At 45.3% G+C, this 20,398-nt stretch overlaps 1 long non-coding RNA gene and 2 pseudogenes across 3 annotated transcripts; 1 reads left to right on the plus strand and 2 right to left on the minus strand.

Annotated features, from left to right (window-relative positions):
- Positions 1 to 2,173: 2,173 nt before the first annotated feature.
- LOC103634266 (Ancestral coatomer element 1 (ACE1) of COPII coat complex assembly protein Sec16 pseudogene) lies at positions 2,174 to 3,228 on the minus strand (annotated as a pseudogene). Its single transcript, NR_161330.1, has 4 exons — positions 3,137 to 3,228; positions 2,937 to 3,063; positions 2,346 to 2,862; positions 2,174 to 2,249 (listed from the first exon to the last, which is right to left on the minus strand). The product of NR_161330.1 is annotated as an Ancestral coatomer element 1 (ACE1) of COPII coat complex assembly protein Sec16 pseudogene (transcript).
- Positions 3,229 to 3,608: 380 nt separating this feature from the next.
- LOC103633090 (Phosphatidylinositol 5-phosphate phosphatase - imidazole glycerol phosphate synthase pseudogene) lies at positions 3,609 to 5,836 on the minus strand (annotated as a pseudogene). The gene is made up of 5 exons (NR_161331.1): positions 5,498 to 5,836; positions 4,739 to 5,147; positions 4,042 to 4,275; positions 3,747 to 3,855; positions 3,609 to 3,661 (listed from the first exon to the last, which is right to left on the minus strand). The product of NR_161331.1 is annotated as a Phosphatidylinositol 5-phosphate phosphatase - imidazole glycerol phosphate synthase pseudogene (transcript).
- A 12,671-nt stretch (positions 5,837 to 18,507) lies between these two features.
- LOC109940878 (uncharacterized) lies at positions 18,508 to 19,731 on the plus strand. The gene is made up of 5 exons (XR_002263599.1): positions 18,508 to 18,642; positions 18,750 to 18,962; positions 19,048 to 19,413; positions 19,492 to 19,601; positions 19,690 to 19,731. It is a non-coding gene; the product is annotated as an uncharacterized lncRNA (long non-coding RNA).
- The last annotated feature ends 667 nt before the right edge of the window (positions 19,732 to 20,398 follow it).

The following is a 20,398-nucleotide window of genomic DNA, read 5'->3' on the forward strand; positions in this document are numbered from 1 at the left end:
GGCATGGCCCATTTAACTAAGGCCCACCGAGGCCCACTAAATATAGACTCAGTATTTAACTAAGGTCCATCAAATCCCACATGACTAGCATAATTTGGAGAATCTAGAGCTTCAATAAGCCATCGAGAACCAATACCTATATATGGATAGTGAATAGTGATGATGATCATTGTATATGTATTCTGTATGGATGTATAGTACTCAATTAAACACTAAACAGAGAACTGAATATTATTTGTGAGCTAGTTGTAATATTTTTTTTTTCTTTCTTACCAAAGGTTTATAAAGTGCATCCACAAAACATCTTAGTTTTATTTTGGTCATATATATATTTTATACTTTTTGTTGATGTATTACTGTTGTATGTATATGGGCCGGTCTGGCACATTAAGACATTTTGGGCTATTTGGGCCGGCCTGGCACACATAACTAATTGTGGGCCGTGCCGTGGGCCGATGACTAGGCACACGTGTTGGCACGGCACGACCCATAATTGGATATGTGCTTTTGTAGACCATGCCTTTGTGGGCCGTGCTTTTGTGGGCCTGTGCCGTGCCGGGCCAGGCCAGCCCACATGTACATGTATATGGGGACTAGGGCCCCGTTCCCCAAAACCAAACGAACCAGTCGGTGTCGTCGCTGGTTCTGGTCGTTTCTGGGTCTCCAAGGTATCACGGGCTAGGCTCCGACGTGGCGCACTAGAAATATCTCCTCCCTCCGTGCCCTCCCTCTCATCTGTCTGTGCTCCATAGTCACAGTCGCTGCGGACCAAATCGGTTGTGCGATGGGATGTCATGTATCATGCCATGCGTGATGCGTGAGAAATCCTGTCCTCGTCAAGCCAGGGCCTGCCAGTACCTGATTATTACTACCGATCGATTTGAGATCGGTCGTCGGAAAGGAAGGACGCAGGGCACCTTCACGTGGCTCCGCGTGGACCTGTCGTCGCTCTGGAAAATCTCGGAATTTTCCGTGACCGTCCGTTCTGTTCGTTCGTTCGTTCGTGCGAGAAACTGCAGGCCAAATAATCGTCACTCTAGCTCTGCGTCAGTTTCCCTGGGCGCGCCCAGATATTTTACTTCTCAAAGTTCGCGTAGATATTTTTTTCGCCTCAACAGGCGCAAGATCCTTTTTCCCCGATCCGCGCTTTTACACTTGTGGACGGACCACCGGCCGAGGGTCGACCGGGTGGCAGAGCTCGCTTCGCACGTCGTCGTCGTCGTCGTCATCTTCGTGGTACAAGAAGAAAGAGGCTGGGTCCGGCCGTCCGGGCCATGTCTACTGTGCAATTTTTTTTATACGTGGTTGCGAAGCGAACGGCAGCGCGTCGTCGTGTCGTGTGCCGTGCGAGCATCGAACGCTCGACAGCAGGAGGCAAAACGGGATGCGGCCGCAGCTGGCCAGCGGAAAAGAGGGCGGAAACGAGAGGTGGTGGAGGGGCGTCGGGCAGCCTAGCCGCCGGCTGCTGGCCCGGACCCTGACCAGTGGCCACCGTCTCGCGGTCCCGTCCCGTCCGTGCGTGCCGCGTGCGTTGGGGGAACGGAAACGTGGAGGCGGACGGATGAGAGGTTTTTTTTTTAGAATCACATCCCGGCCGTAAACCAAATTCAGCCACACACACTTCAGGTACATACGGGCTTGATCACTCGCTCCACCACGCATATACTTATTACTAGTGCCCGTGCGTTGCAACGGAAACATATAATATAATGATAACTTATATACAAAATGTGTGTTACATTGTTATAAGAAAATGTTTCATAATCTATACACAAAGATGAGATTTCTGCAAAGAATACCATGCCACATCACTAAAATATGAATGGCTCACTTATCCCTCATAACAGCAGCCTTGTCTCTGATTTAAGTTTAGGCACATTACAAATACTCAAACCGCTCAGCAAGTCCTTTTGCCGCTTCTTCAGAACTCCAGATGTTATGGCATCCTACTTCTCTGCTACCTCATCACAGTGACAAGCCGACAGGTACCACCTCTTTGACTCGAGTGCCCATGCTCGTATGGCGTCGCCTCGCCGCACGCCTAACTCGCCTAGGCGTTTGGAAGGGGGTGGGTCGCCATGTCTCGCCTTAACGCCTTAATAACCTTGGTCGGGGGCGACACCAAGCCGGCGGCCATGCTGTGAGGCGAGGGGGTAGGTCCATAGGTGGGCGTGAGTTTCTTTCCATGAACTTAGTGGCCAGGTACTCACAAAACTCATTAAATCATTGCCCACCATAGCAGAGACAACCTATAATTGAAACAGTATAACAATAAACAATGGTGATTATGAAAATTACTATGTACAAATAAATACAGATATTCAAAACCGAAAATAAAATGAAACCTTTAAGTAGGGTGAGATACTGTTCTTGAGATAATGATTTCTTGTGCTTTCCCAGAGAGCAGAACCACCTGCATGGGCTATAACCAAAGCATCAGCCATACGATTAGAAGCAAGACACTGGTTAACTGCCCCTTTGTAGTCTCCAACCACCAACGCATGTTGAATGCTTTTGTCAATTGATGGATCTGATGGCACAGCATCTCCAGGAACTTCCTGTTCTATCTGTTGACCATTTGTAGAAACTGATTCTTCAGCCAAGCTAGCCTCTGAAGGTTGAGGATTGTTGAAAAAATCATCCCCATTATCAATAAGAAACTGGGCATCCGCATTATCGGTTACTGCAGCATGATCAATATTAAGTGTATCTGCCAATATTTGGCTCAATTCATTAGTTGAACTTGCAGGCGGTGCCTGAGGTGGTTCGAAGCCAAGATGAGCAAGCAATTTTGTCCTTGCAAAATCCCCGTCCTCAAACATAACCCTTAAGAAGCCCCAGGTTTCTCTCTCCTCGTCAGATCTGATCAAACATGCATCACATAAAGTTAGTCTCCATGCAAATATCAGTATTAGTTCTACTAAAGAAGCACCTACAAAGATTCTTGGTATTTTTTTCACACAGAGCACGTAGCGAACTTTTGTCGTCATTCTGAATAGCAGCTTCAAATTCAGTTGATTGGCTCACCAGACTTTGCTCAATCACCAAATTGTGCACATGTACCTATAAAAAACATAACATAAACACAGGAACTTGAAGAGGAGCAGAAAACAGAACACTGACAAAGAATAATTACCTCAGATGTAGATGTTTGCGCACCTTGGGTGGGTGCCACCGGATGGAAAGAAACAAGTTTACCACCGAAACCAAAAGATGCACCGGTGGGGGCATTTCAACCATTTAATCTTGTACAGAGTTACACACCATAATATAAGTATGAGTAAGGAAGCAACACACCGAATTTGAGAATTAACACTTTTAACCGCCTGTCGTTTTATTTCAGTTGGATCTAATAGAATGTTTTTCAATTAATAAAGTAGTGAAGCTGAACAGCAGGGAACCAATGACCGTTTAAATTCTAATACTGTGATTACTAAATACTTTTGTTATATTTGCAAGAAGACTTGACTCGTGTATGCACTGTTAAGACATTAGTGTAAGTTTAGAACAAAAATATACCATGCAGGTGTTCTCCTTCTAGATTTGTTATCATCACTTATGTACTTTTCTGAGTTAACCTTGTACTTACACGTTGGAGGAAAGTTGATGACCCCTTCGGTCCATCCTTCAAATAGATGCCCTTCTTCAGCTCTACTTTCAGCTATCATTAAATGGAATGGAAAGATGAGCTAGGACTTTTGAATAAAGGATATTTTGCAATGTGACGATAAAACATAAAAGCCTACCTGGTCTTTCCCAAACAATTCGTTCCAATCCTGCTTGGATATGAGTTCGTGTGTCTTCTCATATGGTAAGTTGATCCTATAGTTGAGATCACCTAGCCATACATTCCTTCTAAAACAAGCTGAACTGCAATGCGTCACCAAATATAGCTACATGAACTGAACTGGTAAACTATGAAAGCAAAAGTTCTAATAGCATTGCAATATTCAAGAATGGCTAAAGATAATGCTTTGTTCCTTTAACTATTAAAATAAGTACAAAATGAACCACTAAAAAGTAGAGGTAACCAATACTCACTCATGATCATATATCGTTTTAGGCATGTTGACTCTCGAAACTGGATTAAATATTGTCCTTCGGTGGATTTCTTGAACATCAGCATTCCTTTTTAGTTCATCTCCTTCCTTTTCTCCATAGGTCAGGTGACAACATATAAAGCAAAACTGTGTTTGGTATATGGACACTTTAATAGCACCCAAAAGTTGATGACCCCTTCAGTCCATCCTTCAAACAGATGCCCCTTCTTCAGCTCTACTTTCAGCTATCATTAAAGGGAATGGAAAGATGAGCTAGGACTTCTGAATAAAGGGTATTTTGCAATGTGACGATAAAACATAAAAGCCTACCTGGTCTTTCCTAAACAGTTCGTTACAGTCCTGCTTGGATATGAGTTCGTGTGTTTGGTATAAGGATTAATGACATGTGAGAACCGATTAAATCTCCAAAAAAATTTCTGTTTGGTTGGCCCATATAAAGAAAAGAAAACCCTGAAAAGTTACTACTTCCCTAACAAAGTTTTTCCTGTTTTACCAAAACAACACAAAAAAGTGGTGCAACAACACTTCACAGAGAAAAAATCACATCACTTCTGTGAAAAAATATTAAGTATTAACCATAGATGTAGGAATTACCAAAGAACATAAATGAAATGAAAAGATCTGAATCACAAAGGCTGAATGATGGAACAGAATGTCAAAGATTTGTTACGACTTACATCTTTGAGGATAGAGTTGTCATGCATGTCTGAACCAGGGGCTTAATGTTGTCTGCACTGAACTCGAACTTTTCGGAGAATCGTTCTGGGTGATCAAAAGCTACCTTTGACGCCATCTCATCACCTTCGTTCTGGCTGGTAATTCACTGGCTGCCCAACGATAAAAAAACTCTGCAAATACATCCTCCAATTCACTGTTGCTGCATCAGATTTTTATCCAAATATAAAAAATGTGAACTCACTTTTAAAGAAAGAACATTTCTTTTTCAAATAAAATCATAATAAAAAAACATAATGTGCATGTGATTTCAGGGAAGCATTGGCACCAGTGATCTTGGTCTCCTTTGTATTACCTTGGTCCCAAGAGAGTTAGGTCTGAGAAATTCTTTTAGAATAGAAAGTTCGGTAGCTGCGCAAAGGAAAAAGAATGTTGATACAATTGGTAAGTTTAAACTTAGGAAATCCAAGTGTCAACTACTACCTCTGATCACAAATACAAGTTTATTCATTAATCAGGATTGTTGTAGGGAAACTCTTTTTAGCTTTGACTATCAATATCTAAAAGGTCATAAAGGTGGACATCACAGTATTAACACACCAGATCCATCAAGAAAAAAAATACTTCCATATACCATAATATAAAACTCTTTCTATTTGAAATAATATGTCCATAGATATTGCTAGTCAAGGTGATGTATTGGATACTGTGTTGACATCATAATTGACCTATATTGACTATCAGATGGAGTAAATATTCACCTCCACTCTTTTCTGGGTGAAATTGAACTGCCTGAATGTTGCCCATTGAGATGGAGGATATAAAGCTGTCACCATAGTTGCATATCGAGGAAATCCAGTCTCTATTAACATCTGACTAAGCATGAAGAAAGAAAAGAACAAGTCACACCTCATCAGTCAACCAAAGTACGGTAATCTAAATGGCTCGTTGCTTACAGGCAGTACGTGGTAGGAGTGAACAAAGTACACATGCTGGCCATCAGCTCCCTGCAACAGTGGTGTGTCCTTGGTGATCTGGAGAGCGTTCCAGCCAATATGTGGAACTATGAGGCCATTTGAGGAGTCAAATCGCCTGACCACGCCTGGTATCACACCGAGGCCGCTCACTGTGACAGTAAATGCAAAATCAACCCGCAGTACGCGACTGCGAGCAGCAAGTTTGTTGCGACGTCGGCTTCAGACCAGAACGTCGTGTTGTGCAGGCAGGCAAGCAGGCATATCATCATTCATCAGCACCTGGTGGCTTGGCTTCTCCTCCACCCAGCCAGCGTCATCTGATAAGGCCTGGCAACTTCTTGGCTAGGGTTTCGATCGGGTGTGCAATGACGCGGTACGGCGCCGCTGCGCTAGCTGTGCCAGATCGAGGGGCGGAGGCGCGCGCTGGCCGGGCCGGCCGTCTGGCAGGCGTGCGCGTGGCTAAAATTTTCAGCTACCATTCATCCATTTCGCTCAGCTAGTATGCAAGTCGCAGACAAAGTGGGGTTGAGAAGAGCTTACCCGGGTCGTTCTCCTCGCTGGAATCGAAGAGCAGCTGGAGACCAAGGCAGATGCCTAGGAAGGGGCGGTCCCTTTGGATGTACTCACGGAGTGCGTCGGCCATGCCCGTCCTATTGAGGACGTCCATGGCGGAGCCGAAGGCGCCGACACCGGGAAAAACGAGCCGTTCCGCGGCGACGATGTCCTCCGGGCTCTGCACGTCGCGGATGTCGAAGCCAAGAAGCACACAGCCCTCAAGCCCACCTGTTGATAGAATATCAAAAAATTACAAATGCAGTTGCATGCAATTTTGAAAAAAACGGTAACATGATGATTCGCTAAACAAGAAATTGCAACAAACATGATATACATGAGCATGACTTATACAGAAAAGCACTTCCAATAAAACTTTCTAGATCGCAGGGCCTGATAAAACTCAAAAGGTTCAAAAATGTACTCTATGTTCCAAATCGTAAGTCGTTATCTTTTCAAGGTTCATAGATTTTGTTATGCAGCTAAATATGCACTATGTATAGATACATAGTAAAACAGTTGTGGGCTTATAAATATGGCAAGCTTGCTCCTAAAATGGGTGCAATCCTCAAACTGCAAGTAAAAAAACGCAACTCCTATGCAAGTATAAAATCCCTTCTCTCCAACCTTGTAGCTCCTATGCAGAACCACTAAAAAAACGATAAGAAAATTGATTCCAAAAAATGACTCTTCAAGATAAAACCATATCAAACTAATATTTAAGTTTATGGTCCATTGCAATATGTGAGAGCCCCTAACTAACTCTTAAAAGGAAATCAAGGTAAGTCAGAGGAGCAGTAACAAAATAAATACATCCATCTTCATTGAGAAGATCATTAGCAGTATCCAGGAGTTCATGTGCTTGTAAATATGATCCACCTAGTTTATGTGAACATAAATCAATCATAGGCTCCACTTCTTCGATGCACTGATAGCATAAAAGTTCATTTTCTATACTGCCATACTTCCCAGGCTCCTCATATATAGCCCTATAGAGAAACAGGTAATAGATTACTCAAAATCATTAAAAAAACTCACCCTAATTACTCATTCAAAAAGGAACAATAATAAAATATCCACACAATAAACAACAACAGGATGTAATGATCATATATTCTGACAAAACAAGTAGAATTACACAAACCTCGTATTCTTGAAATTTATTATTGTGGCATCTATATTCTTGTCTTGCTCAGAAAACAAAGCACCTTTCATATATGAAGCATATGCCTGAGAAACAATTGCATTTTGGTGAAAACATTTTAGATTTGTCTTCAAAATAGTTCAAATACTATTAAAAATACAGTTGATAGAAAGTGAAAGAAAATATACATCAGCTTCTAGAGATTTCCTAGAATCTCCTTTTACAGAACATAATTGTGAAAAGTGATGCCCATTTAACTGCTTTTCGAAATCGACCCAACATGTAGATACACTGTTTTTGCATTTGTACCAGATGTTTTCTTCTCCATGGCATGACTCCATGCTCGCTCGGCCATATAAAACACTACATGGAGAAACCTACTTTCACATGTTAAATTGCTTCATGAAGTCCTCTCTAGGTTTAAACAAATTGTAATAGTCCTTGCTCAAAACATCAGACAAGGTTTATATAAGACTGCAAAGAGAATTATGAAGAAAACCAACATGTTATATATCATATTATCAGCAGAAGGGACCACACCTCACATTTGTGACTATTGACTCGGTTATATTCCTTTGTTGTATTTACCTCGGCCATGCAAAAACTTGAGAGACTTGTACAACCTTCTGAGTCGTGCAGAACAGTATCGCCTGCAGACACACCAATGAGGTAATGACAAAGGACCTCCATTCTAACTGATAGCAGAAAGCGTGATAGAAAACGAAAAAGCATAAACAGGCCAAAAGTTTGAAACAAAATTTCAAGATTTCCTATGGGGTACCGGTACAAATGCATAGAATTGGATCGCATTGTACAACAATTCATAGTGATAATACTTGAACACAATTCGACCTTCAGGTTCGAGACTGAGATCCTCCAGATCGGCATTGGGCATGGGCGGTGGCATCGATGTTGGCTCCACCCATGGGAACGATCGGCGGCTCGAGGAATCCGGGCACGAGCGGGGACGCCCGAAGCGCGGTTGGCAGTGGGCGTGGCGTGGGACCCTACCTGCTCAGCTCCACAACGCACCGTTGGCGCAACACACGCTGGTGCCACCACGAGGAGGCGGCGCGAGGAGGATGCACGCGGCGCCGACGGCCTAAGGAGTCGCCATTTCGGGGAGGGAGTCGAGCGCCAGAGAGTCATGCGACACGGAGGCATGAGAGAGAGGAGGGGAGCATTTGAGAGAGATGAGGAGGACGTGAGCGGTTGAGTGGAGGCGTCCGCCATGGAGGTGGCGGCTGCGAGCAGATGGGTTAGGGATCGGGGTAGAGTAGAAGCGGATTGGCAGAAGACGTAGAGCGGTTGCTGCGTTGCGACTTGCGAGCGAGCATCGCGTCGAGGGGAGACGGACAGAGACACTGACGGGAAGATGAACGGAGACACTGACGCAGGGTCCATCATTGGGGAGGTAGAGTTTGACGGTGCGGTGAGGGAGGAGGTGGAGTCCGATGGTGGGGTGGAGGAGAGGGAGGGGAGGCCGCCGGAGTTGAGCGCAGTGGAGGAAGATGCGCGAGCCCATGGCTGGAGCCGCCGACGAGGATTGAGAAGGATTAGGTCGGCCGCACGGTGGGCTACACGCTGGGACGGTGGGCTGCACGATGGGACGATGGGCCTCAGGTCCACACGAAAATTATTGGGCCGCACGAACCGCTGCCATAGGCGCGCTGGTATGCCATTTATTTGATTAGTGCCACATCGGCTGTTGAGAGTGATAGAACATGGCTTATAAGCGCAGCTGTGTATCTTATGTTGCTCACTGAGAGAGATGGAACAGATCGTGGCTTATAAACCTGTGTATGTATTGTTCATTTTGTTGCGCGGGATACACGGTCGGCCGGTGGAGGCAGAACAGCCACTGGCAGAACGCGTCGGAGGCAGAACACGTCAGAGGCAGACTACTATTGCGTTCTTAATAAGTAGTAGAGATTATCTCCGGAGATACGCAACCGGACGCTGAAGAAAATATCTTCTCTGATCTCTCGCCCGTTAACAAGTAGTCAAGATATATGCGAATGCGAGATCACGCGAGGAAATAATATCTGACGAGGTGGATACTTGCATAAAATATCAGGCCGACCAGAGACTACTGGCCTACCGATTGCTGGCATCTGGACCATAAGCGTTGCTGACTATGACCAAGAGTTTCTATCCTATCCTAAGGTTCAGAAAACTGCTCTCAACTTTTTTTTATTGAATAGCTCTAGAAACAGTTTCTACCTGACGTTGTTTTTTTTTGTCGAATACGCAGGAGAGCTGCGCATCTTTGTTAATAGAAGAAGAGTGCGAACACAAATACAAAAACAAGAGCTGGCCAACCAGCTCAACACAGAGCCGACTACTCGCTCAGAATACAACCAAGGGCTTTCGCGCCCGCTCTCACCCACTCGCTAGCAACACCAAGAGCGGAAGAAACTACGGCGTCAACTGAGGATGCCTCACTCAGGAAGCACCTTGCATTTCTCTCTTTCCAAACTTCTCAAGTCACCAACGCAAAGAGAGAATCACCGCCCTTCCTGGCGCCCGGTGGCCACAGCTCCCGCACTCTTTGCCACCAACCAAGGACGGAACTGCAGTCCGTTAGCGACGGTCTGTGAAGCCCCAATTGCGACAAAATGCCATCCCAAACTCGAAGGGAGAAGCTGCAAGTGGCCAGTAGATGGTCGCAAGTTTCTTCCGCTGTATTGCAGAGGTAGCAAGTGGTTCTCGCATCGAGTCCGTGACGCCGTCGCCTGTCTGCGGTCCAGAGCCGCCTCCGCCAGGCAAGCCACAAGAAGATTTTGACCCTCAACGGCGCCCACGTCTTCCACACGATCGCGATCTCGGGCAGGTGGAGAGAGCCTTCATGGAGCAGCTGGTACGCCGATCGCACACTGAAATGGCCGTCAGACGACCAACGCCACAACAACCTGTCCGGGGTCGAAGGAGAAAGGTTGATCTCTCGCACAGCGTCCCACAGCTTCAGGTATTGAGAGATCGCCTGAACCGAAAATCCTCCCCTCAGTTCTCTGATCCATTGATTCCCTTGCAAGGCCACGGCTACGGACTGTGACGATCTTGTCCGTTTGGCCACGAGGCCAATCAGCGCAGGAGCGATGTCTTCGACCGACGAACCGGCGACCCACCTGTCCTTCCAGAACAACGCCCGCTGCCCGTTGCCGACCTCAAAGTTCGCAGACGCATGGAACAGGCACCGGACTTCTGGGGCGACCTTCAGAGGTAGCTCCGTCCAGGCCCGGCCATCGTCCGCGGGATTGCGTTGAAGCCAAAGCCAGCGAACCTGAAGAGCCAAGCCCATGAGGCGCAAATCCAATACTCCAAGGCCGCCGAACTCATACGGTCGTGCGACCACGGGCCAGGCCACGGCGCATTTGCCGCGTACAGAAGCGTCCGCGCCCGCCCACAAGAAGCGTCTGCAGCAGGCCTCAATCTCCTCTCGCGCCCAAGTTGGAATATCGTTGGCCATCATCGCGTAGATCGGCACCGCCGTCATGACTGATTTAATCCACACAAGGCGACCACCACGGGACATCATCGATCCTCGCCACGCTGGCAGTCTGGCCGCCACCTTGTCCACGAGTCCTTGTACTTTGTTCTTGGGGATGGCCCCCGAATGCAACGGCAGGCCCAAGTAAGTGACAGGCAACTCGACGATCTTGCAACCCAATGAGCACACAACGCCGGCGAGATCTGTCTCACGGCCTGACAAAGGAGACACAGAGCACTTGGCCAGATTGATCTTCAGGCCAGCGGAATCTCCAAATAGCAGCAGGAGGCTCTTGATGGCTTCGACTTCTTCCACGACTGGTTCCATGAATAAAATCACGTCATCTGCATAGAAGCTGCATCTGGATTTGACAGCTGACGGACCAAGTGGTCTAAGGATCCCGGCATCGTCCGCCTTGCAGAATAGCTTGTTAAGAACCTCCATGGCGATGATGAAGAGAAGTGGAGAGAGGGCATCCCCCTGGCGCACCCCTCTGCGATGTGTGATCGGTGCCCCAGGAACGCCATTTAGCAGTATCCTGGAGGAAGCTGTAGACAGCAAGACTGAAATCCAATTGCACCAACGAGTACTGAAGTCGAGCTTCAGCAGGATCTCAAGCAAGAAACTCCAAGCGAGGGAGTCGAACGCCTTGGAGATGTCCAGTTTGAGGAGGAGCTTCGGTATTTTCCTCCTGCGAAAAACAGCAGCGGCGCACTGCACATACTTATAGCTGTCGAGGATCGATCTCTTACGCACGAAGGCGGTTTGATTTGTGGAAACGAGGCACGGCATAAAAGGTGCGAGCCTCAAAGCTAGGATCTTGGACACAAGCTTGCCAAAGCTGTGCACCATGGCAATAGGACGAAAATCACCGGGAGTGACCGCGTCCGGCTTCTTCGGCAGCAGGACTATTAAGCCATTGTTCAGCTTCTCGAACCCCCGTCCGCGACCAGAGTGGAAGGAGTTCAGCGCCGCGAGGACATCAGCTTTGATGGTATTCCAGGCGGCCTTGTAGAACGCACCTGTGAACCCGTCCGGGCCCGGGGCGCGGTCGGCAGGGAGCTGCCCAATGGCCGCTAAAACCTCCGCCTCCGAGAACGGTTCGTGGAGAGCGGCGAGGTCTGTCGGGGACCATAATTAGGGGTACCCTCAAGACGCCTAATTCTCAGCTGGTAACCCCCATCAGCATAAAGCTGCAGAGGCCTGATGGGTACGATTAAGTCAGGGATCAGTCCATACGAGCACTACACCAAAATCATACACTTCCTACGGTTTTGTAACTTCCTACAGCTTTTATATAAAACCGTAGGAAATACATAACTTCCGAGAGGCAACTGATACCTCTAGGAAATAAACAGAACTTCCTACAGTTTTTTATGAAGGCTGTCGGAAGTTACAAAACCGTAGAAACTTAACTAACTTCCTACGGCCACCTCTAGGAAGTTAGGTTTCATCCGTTCACAAGCCAATAGAATAGCTAACTTCCTACGGCTGGCTCTAGGAAGTTAGCTACCCAGATAACTTCCTACGGCCTCCTCTAGGAAGTTAGCTTTGAGCTGTTGACCAGTCAACCGAAAACATAACTTCCTACGGCTGGCTCTAGGAAGTTAGCTGCCCATATAACTTCCTACGGCCTCCTCTAGGAAGTTAGGATTCATCTGTTGACCGGTCAAACGAAAATCTAACTTCCTACAGCCGGCTGTAGGAAGTTAAGTAACTTCCTAGAGGCAAAGCATAAACTCTCGGAAGTTACGGTTTTTAGCTTTTAGCTCCCTCTTCTCTCACCTTTCAGAAAATATCTTCTCGACCGCGCCATTCTACTTTTTTACCGCCGCGCCGCCCCAGCCCTTCTTCCCGGCCGCCGCCCGCACCGGCCGCCGCCGGCCGCGCCTGCTCGCCCCGGCCCCGCCGGCCGCGCCCGCCGTCCCAGCCCCGCCGGCCGCGCCCGCCGGCCCGGCCACGAGGAGCTCCACCGCCGCCGCCAGACGCGCAGCCGACCTTGCCCCGAGGAGCGCCGCCGCCAGCCGCGCCAGCCACGCCCGCCGACCCGGCCCCGAGTAGCGGCCGCCAGACGCGCAGCCGACCTTGCCCCGAGGAGCGCCGCCGCCAGCCGTGCCAGCCGGCTCGGCCCCGAGGAGCGCCGCCGCCAGCCGCGCCAGCCACGTCCGCCGGCCCGGCCCCAAGTAGCGGCTCTCCCAACTGCGGCCGCGGTCCCGGCACCGAGGATTTGCTGCCCGCCTGCGTCTGCCCCCGAGGAGCACGCCCCGGCAGCGCTCGCCCCCAGCAGCTCCCACCAGCGACCGTCTCTCCCACCCCCGGCAGCGCCCGTCCACGAGGAGCCCGCCCCGACAGCCCCGCCCCCCGTCCACCCCGCCCGTCGGCGCCCGCTGCGCAGCCACCGACCCCGCCGTGGACGTCCCTGACCCAAATCATCGATCCGCACCCGCTGCAACCGTCAGGTACCGTGTTTATACTTTTTTTATTTTTTTATTCAATGTGCTAACTTCCGAGAGTTTACTCAAATAATGTCGTAGGTAGTTAGGTTAATTAACTTGATTGGCTAACCGCTGCATATAGTTTAGCTATGCTAAACTCTTGTATGTTATTGCTAAAATTAAGTTTATGTTTGATTAATAATATGGTGGGTGAGGACCTTCGATGAAAATTAATCTTGTATGTTATGACTAAAATTAATCTTGTATGTTATGGCTAAAATTAATCTTGTATGTTATGCCTAAAATTAAGTTTATGTTTGATTAATAATATGATGGGTGAGGACCTTCGATTAAAATTAATCTTGTATGTTATGGCTAAAATTAATCTTGTATGTTATGGCTAAAATTAATCTTCTATGTTATGGCTAAAATTAAGTTTATGTTTGATTAATAATATGGTGGGTGAGAACCTTCGATGAAAATTAATCTTGTATGTTATGGCTAAAATTAATCTTGTATGTTATGGCTAAAATAAAGTTTATGTTTGATTAATAATATGGTGGGTGAGGACCTTCGATGAAAATTAATCTTGTATGTTATGGCTAAAATTAATCTTGTATGTTATGGCTAAAATTAAGTTTATGTTTGATTAATAATATGGTGGCTAACCGCTGCATATAGTTAGGTTAATTAAGCTTATCGTGAAAATTTATAAATCACGTGTTATTTTATTTTAGCATCAAATATGGTGGGTGAGGACCGTCGATGGATGTATGAAGGTTGGCGTATGAATCATCCCTCGATGGAGTGGATAAGAAAGACAGAGAATTTTATTGATCGTGCTTTTGCTTTGTCAAGAGGCACGGATGTGCGATGTCCATGTAGTATGTGTCGGGTTTGTAGATGCCAAGACAAGAGAACTCTGTCGGGACACCTTTGCAAATATGGCTACATGCCTAACTATGAAGTCTGGGTGTATCACGGCGAGGAGTTGCCCCGTGAAAATGTGTTTGAAGCCCACAACAATGATGACGTGGAATATGATAGAATGGAAGAGATGCTTCAAGATTTAAGGGAGGATCCTGATTTTGTGTTTCCACCACATAGTAAGGAGCTACCTCCAGATGTTAAAAAGTTCTTTGACCTCCTTAAGGCTGCAGAAGAACCATTGCATGAACACACAAAAGTTTCCATCCTTGCTTTCGTGACTCGACTTATGGCTATTAAGTCTAAGTACGTGTTCTCGAACAATTGTTACAACGAGCTCTTGATCTTAATCAGCTAAGTGTTTCCACCAAATCAAAAAGATGCCGAAAGACGTGTATCAATGCAGGAAACTGCTCTCTGGTCTAGGTATGGACTATCAAAAAATCGATGTTTGTCCAGATAATTGTATGCTTTTCTGGAAGGATCATCAGAATGATAAGAAGTGTCAGTGTGGCAAGTCGAGATATGTAGAGGTAAAAAACGATGATGGTGAAATGGTCACATCAACGATAGCTCAAAAGCAACTTCGTTACATGCCTCTTGCGCCTCGTCTTAAGCGTTTGTTTCTTTCGAGAAACACAGCTAGGCACATGAGATGGCACAAAGAACATGAACGAGAGGACACTCATGTGATGACACACCCATCTGACAGTGATGCGTGGAAGGCTCTAGATGACTTTGATCCAGAATTTGCTAGTGAAGCGAGAAATATTCGAATTGGGTTGGCAACAGATGGGTTTACACCTTTCAATACAAATGCAGCATCATATTCTTGTTGGCCTGTATTTGTTATTCCATACAACCTTCCACCTCATCTGTGCATGAAATATGATTACATGTTTCTTTCCCTAATTATTCCTGGACCAGACCATCCTGGGAAAGGGCTGAATGTGATGATGCAACCCTTGATCGATGATCTCAAAAAGTTATGGGAAGGTGTTGAAGCATACGATTGCTACAAAAAGGAGAGATTCACACTCCGAGTTGCATATTTGTGGTCCATTCATGATTTCATGGCATACAGTTTATTTGCTGGATGGAGCTGTCATGGAATTCTAACATGTCCAATATGTGGCAAGGATACAGATTGTTTTCGCCTTGAGTTTGGGGGGAAGATCTGTTACTTTGATTGCCACAGATGCTTCTTACCCCAAACTCACCCGTATAGGTTCGAGGTTAACACCTTTAAGAAGGGCACTATCGTGACAAAGGGACCGCCCAGGCGTCTGAGCGGACTTGAGATTGAGGCTATGCTTAATAATTTGAAAGAGAAAGAAAGTGGTGATGGATACATCGGGTTTGGAACTGAGCATAACTGGACCCATAAATGTGGTTTATGGGAACTCCCATATGTTAATACATTGATTCTGATGCATAACATTGACGTTATGCATCAGGAACGTAATGTTGGTGAAAGCATTCTAAGTACTTGCATGAATCTGGGCGACAAAACAAAAGACAATATAAAGGCTAGAAAAGACTTAGCAAAACTTTGTAACCGACCAAGCCAGGAACTCGACGAAAATGGAAAAAAGCCACATGCTCAATTTTGTCTAAAACCTAAACAGAAGAAAGAAGTAATGGAATGGTTGAAAAATTTGAAATTCCCAGATGGTTATGCGGCAGGGTTTAGGAGAGCTGTGAACTTGAATACAAATAAAATAACTGGATTGAAGAGCCATGATTATCACATAATGATGGAAAGACTCCTCCCTATAATGTTTCGTGGGTACTTCAATGTCAGTATTTGGAAGGCGTTAGCTGAATTAAGCTACTTTTATAGACAACTTTGTGCCAAAGAAATAAAGAAAGATGTGATGGAGAAGCTAGAGACAGAAATTCCTGTCCTTATATGCAAGTTGGAAAAAATATTCCCCCCAGGATTCTTCAATCCAATGCAACATCTACTTGTCCACCTTCCATATGAAGCTAAGGTTGGAGGTCCTGTGCAATACAGGTGGATGTATCATATTGAAAGGGCATTAAAGAAACTTAGTTCTATGGTTGGTAACAAAGGAAGAGTTGAAGGGTGCATAGCTGAAGAATTCAAATATAAAGAGGTAGCAGCGTTCACGAGTGTATACTTTGCAGACGAGCACAATATCAATGCCCCTACATTGAGGTATCATGATGACAAAGTAGGGACTCACAACAATCTCCAAATTTTTGAGATTGAGGGCAAGACTGTCGGAGCATCCACCGAATATCATCCCGAGCGCGAAGAAAAGTTGGATGCTTTGCTCTATATGTATGAAAATATGGATGAGATGACTCCGTATTTCAAGTAAGATGAAATTTGTCATTTGTGTATCTATGTAGTAATCGTGACTTAATACGCTATTGTTTATTTGTTGTAACAGAGAATTCCAATCGCGACTTAATGAGAAATTGTCCTCGAGGCAGTATGAAAATGCACTTCGAGGAAGACTTGGGAAGCCCAATTTCATTAATTGGTTCCGAGCTCATGTAAATAAATTAACACTATTATTCTACTTTATATATTATGTTTAAGAAATCTAATTTCACTATCTAATTGACAGTGTGATAAAATTCCAAATTTAGACGAGGACTTGCTTCAGATGTCTTACGCAATCGTAAAAGTCAGAAGTTACGGTCGTTACGACATTAAGGGGTTTCGTTTTCGTTCGGCCAAATTTGAGTCTACTCGTCCATTTGCGACGACAAGAAATACTGGAGTTGTATGCAGGGCAGTCGATGATCGTGGAAGAGAGATGAATTATTATGGAGTTATTAATGACATACTCGAGTACGACTTTGCTGGTAGCAAAAATCTTAAGGTGGTGTTTTTCAAATGTGATTGGTTTGATCCTAATCAAGGGACTGTAGAAAACCAATTTGGCATGGTAGAAGTCAAACATGAGCTCAAAACAAATGCATGTAGCAAATTTGTTCTTGCTCACCAAGTTGACCAGGTGTACTACATACCATATCCATGTACAAAGCTGGAAGCCACGTGGGTAGTGTACAAAGTTAATCCTCGTGAACGGTTACACAACAAGGGTGAATGGTTCGAGACAGAAGTTGAAGAAATTTATCAAGAAGATGAACTCCCAACCAATTTTAATATAGATACTGAGGTTTTGCCAGAATCCTTAGTGGGAGATTCGGAAGATGTAGTAAGTCCTAACAAAAGGAAACGAAAGTCAAAGAAGAAAACATCGAATCGAAGGAAACAATTTGATCCTGATTTCGAATACGACTAAAAAGTAATTATGTATTTATTATTGTTTTCAATACATTATGTTCATTTACTTTATGTTCATTTACATTATCCTCATTTACTAATGTGATTTTGTTCTAATAACAGGGTGTCTAAAAAGGTGAAGCAGTTCACTAAGGGACTTGCGAAGAGAGCGTCCTATGTTATGAGAAAGGAGGACTTAGTGTTTAAGGGCACTAGTTCCAGCTCGAGTAGGCGTAGAGCTTTGTTGGAGCATGTTCCAGAGTTGCAGGGTCAGACAGTTGTCGTTCAGAGGAATGAGGTAACCAATATTTGTTTTGCAATGTAATATTTGTATGAGTTCTTATAACTAAATTATTAATATAATATTTGTTTTGCAATGCAATGTAATGTTTGTAGGATGAGTCTGAAGATGGGGTAGAGACAGAGGAGGGGAGACAGGTGGGAAATGTTGATGATGAGGTAGAGACAGAGGAGGGGAGACAGGTGGGAGATGATGATGAGGTAGAGACAGAGGAGGGGAGACAGGTGGGAGATGATGATGAGGTAGAGACAGAGGAGGCGGAGACAGGGTGGGGATGCCATGATACTGGTGGTTTTGGACATGATAGCCATAGTGGATGGCGTGAATGGCCTGAGGATGCAAGTGGATGGCCAAGAGATGGAGGGTCAGGAGTTGGGGGAGCTAGTGGGTCAAGGGAAGGAGAAGCTTGTGGTTTTGGAAGTGGGGGAGTTGGAGGGTCTTCACGGGTCCGGAAGCCGCGGAGAACTAGTTGGGTCCCCCCTCCTAAAGAACCAGTTGATAGGGTTGAGATAATACCAACTGGAGATGGGTAAGAGTATCCTTGCTTTGTTCTTATATCTTACACTATTACACGACTACATTTTGTATTTGATAATTGTTCTTGTGCTCTTAGGGCTTGGGTGGATAGTAGTTTCACTGGCACAGGTCGTCGAAGGCAAGTAAAGAAAGTGTTGGGCAACATATGTCGTATGAAATGGCCTGGATTGGTGATAGAGGATGGTAAGGAGGTCCCTGTCACAAGATGGGATCAATATGCCCTTGCAATAAATGCGCAACATGGGAATGCACAAGCTGCAGTTTGGCACGACTTCTGGGTATGTTAAATTTTTTTGTTAAGTTGTAATCTCGATAGGAATACGACAAGTTGTAATTTTTTGTTAAGCTATCATATTATTGATTTTGACTATGCTTCTTTTTTTAGAAACATTACAAGTTGCCTGAAGGAGATACTCATACGGAACACGCACACTCCGTGTTCCATAGGAATGCGGCAAGTGTTGTTGGGGATATGATGTACTATGCTCGAATCCAGGTGATTAGTCAAGCCATGTTTGGTAGTGAAGGGCGACGTCCAGAGAGTAAGAATGAGGCGACACAGTATGGACTCGATATGACTGAGCAACAATATCTTGAGGTAATGGATGTTTTTGCTTGTGTTGAAAAAATTTCCATTGCTTCTAGATATTACAGTTACTTATAAATGAATTGTGTTCATGTAGCATTCGATTCCATGGATAGCTGCCAATGATGCTGCTTGGCATGCGTTATGTCGTTACTGGGCTTCGGCTGAATTCAAGGCAAAGTCTGTGCGACACAGTTCCAATCGTGGAACCGAGTCGTATCATAGGTATGGAGGTGATGATCACTTTCGTTTGGCAAAACGAATGGTAAGTACAGTTTAAGCCATTTTCGTTGATTGTAGTTGACTTGCTGTAATTTCTGGTTATAGTGTTTGTCAAATGTACATACAGGAAGCTAGCACTGGTGCAGTGCCCAGTGATGTTCAAATATACCTTAGGGGGCACAGAGGACCAGATCCTGCAAATCCAGATGTGTTGTGCAGCCAAAAGGCAACAGATCGTGTGGTGAGTGTTTGGAAATGTTTGGTAGGTTCTGTTTATATGGATTTTTGTATGTAAGATTGCATTGTTCTTTTGTATGAGGCTGCATATGGCGAGGCGATGACTAGTCAGCACGGACCAGACTATGACTGGAGGACCTCACCTATTGATCCTCAGGCTGTGTATGCAAGTGGTGGAAAAGCTCATGGAAGGTGAGGACTCTACATATCTTATATTGTTTCATTGGTTGAGTGCAATACATGTATTCTTAATCCTGTCGTGATGTTACTTGTTTTGTAGGTACACAATGTTTGCTAACGTCATCGACTCGAGCCAGGTTAGGGTTCAGCGTGGAGGTTCATCGAGGTCTGCTGCTCGTAGCTCCCGTCGCTCCACTCAAGATCCAGCAGAAGTGGAGCAACTGCGAGAAGAACTTAGGCGACATCAGGATTACTTGAAGCAACAAGCTGCGCAACATGAATATTATGCTACACAGATTCAGCAACAGCAAACACTCATACAAGTAAGTTCAAAACATAATAGCTTTCACTTTAAGATATGTATTTATTTAAAATGCTGATGTGAATGAGTTCGACAAATTTGTAGCAACTAGCACAGGCCCAAGGGATACATGTCCCGGTGCCCCCCCCCCACCACCTCCCGTCCATTATCCTTGGTCTTCACCTCCACCTATACCTACATCTCCATCTACCAAACATCAGGTATGCATATTTATCATCATTTAGTTGTTGTTAGTATATTTTGATGTAACTGAGCAAATGTCATTTGTACATTTATATTAGACCCCTCCAGCTACCTTGCCGACGCATGAACAAGAGGACGGGTTAGACTTTGTCGATACCCTCTTGAATAGTGGAGGTATCGATGGTGATCGGCGACTGTGAGCTTCCATGTTATTGTGTTCTGATACTTGAGACTTTTATTATGACTATGTATGAGATATTGTCTTTTATTAGTACTGGATGATGATATTTGTGAGACTTTTGTG

This window comes from Zea mays, chromosome 7 (genome assembly GCF_902167145.1).
Source record: "Zea mays cultivar B73 chromosome 7, Zm-B73-REFERENCE-NAM-5.0, whole genome shotgun sequence".
Taxonomy (NCBI): Eukaryota; Viridiplantae; Streptophyta; class Magnoliopsida; order Poales; family Poaceae; genus Zea; species Zea mays.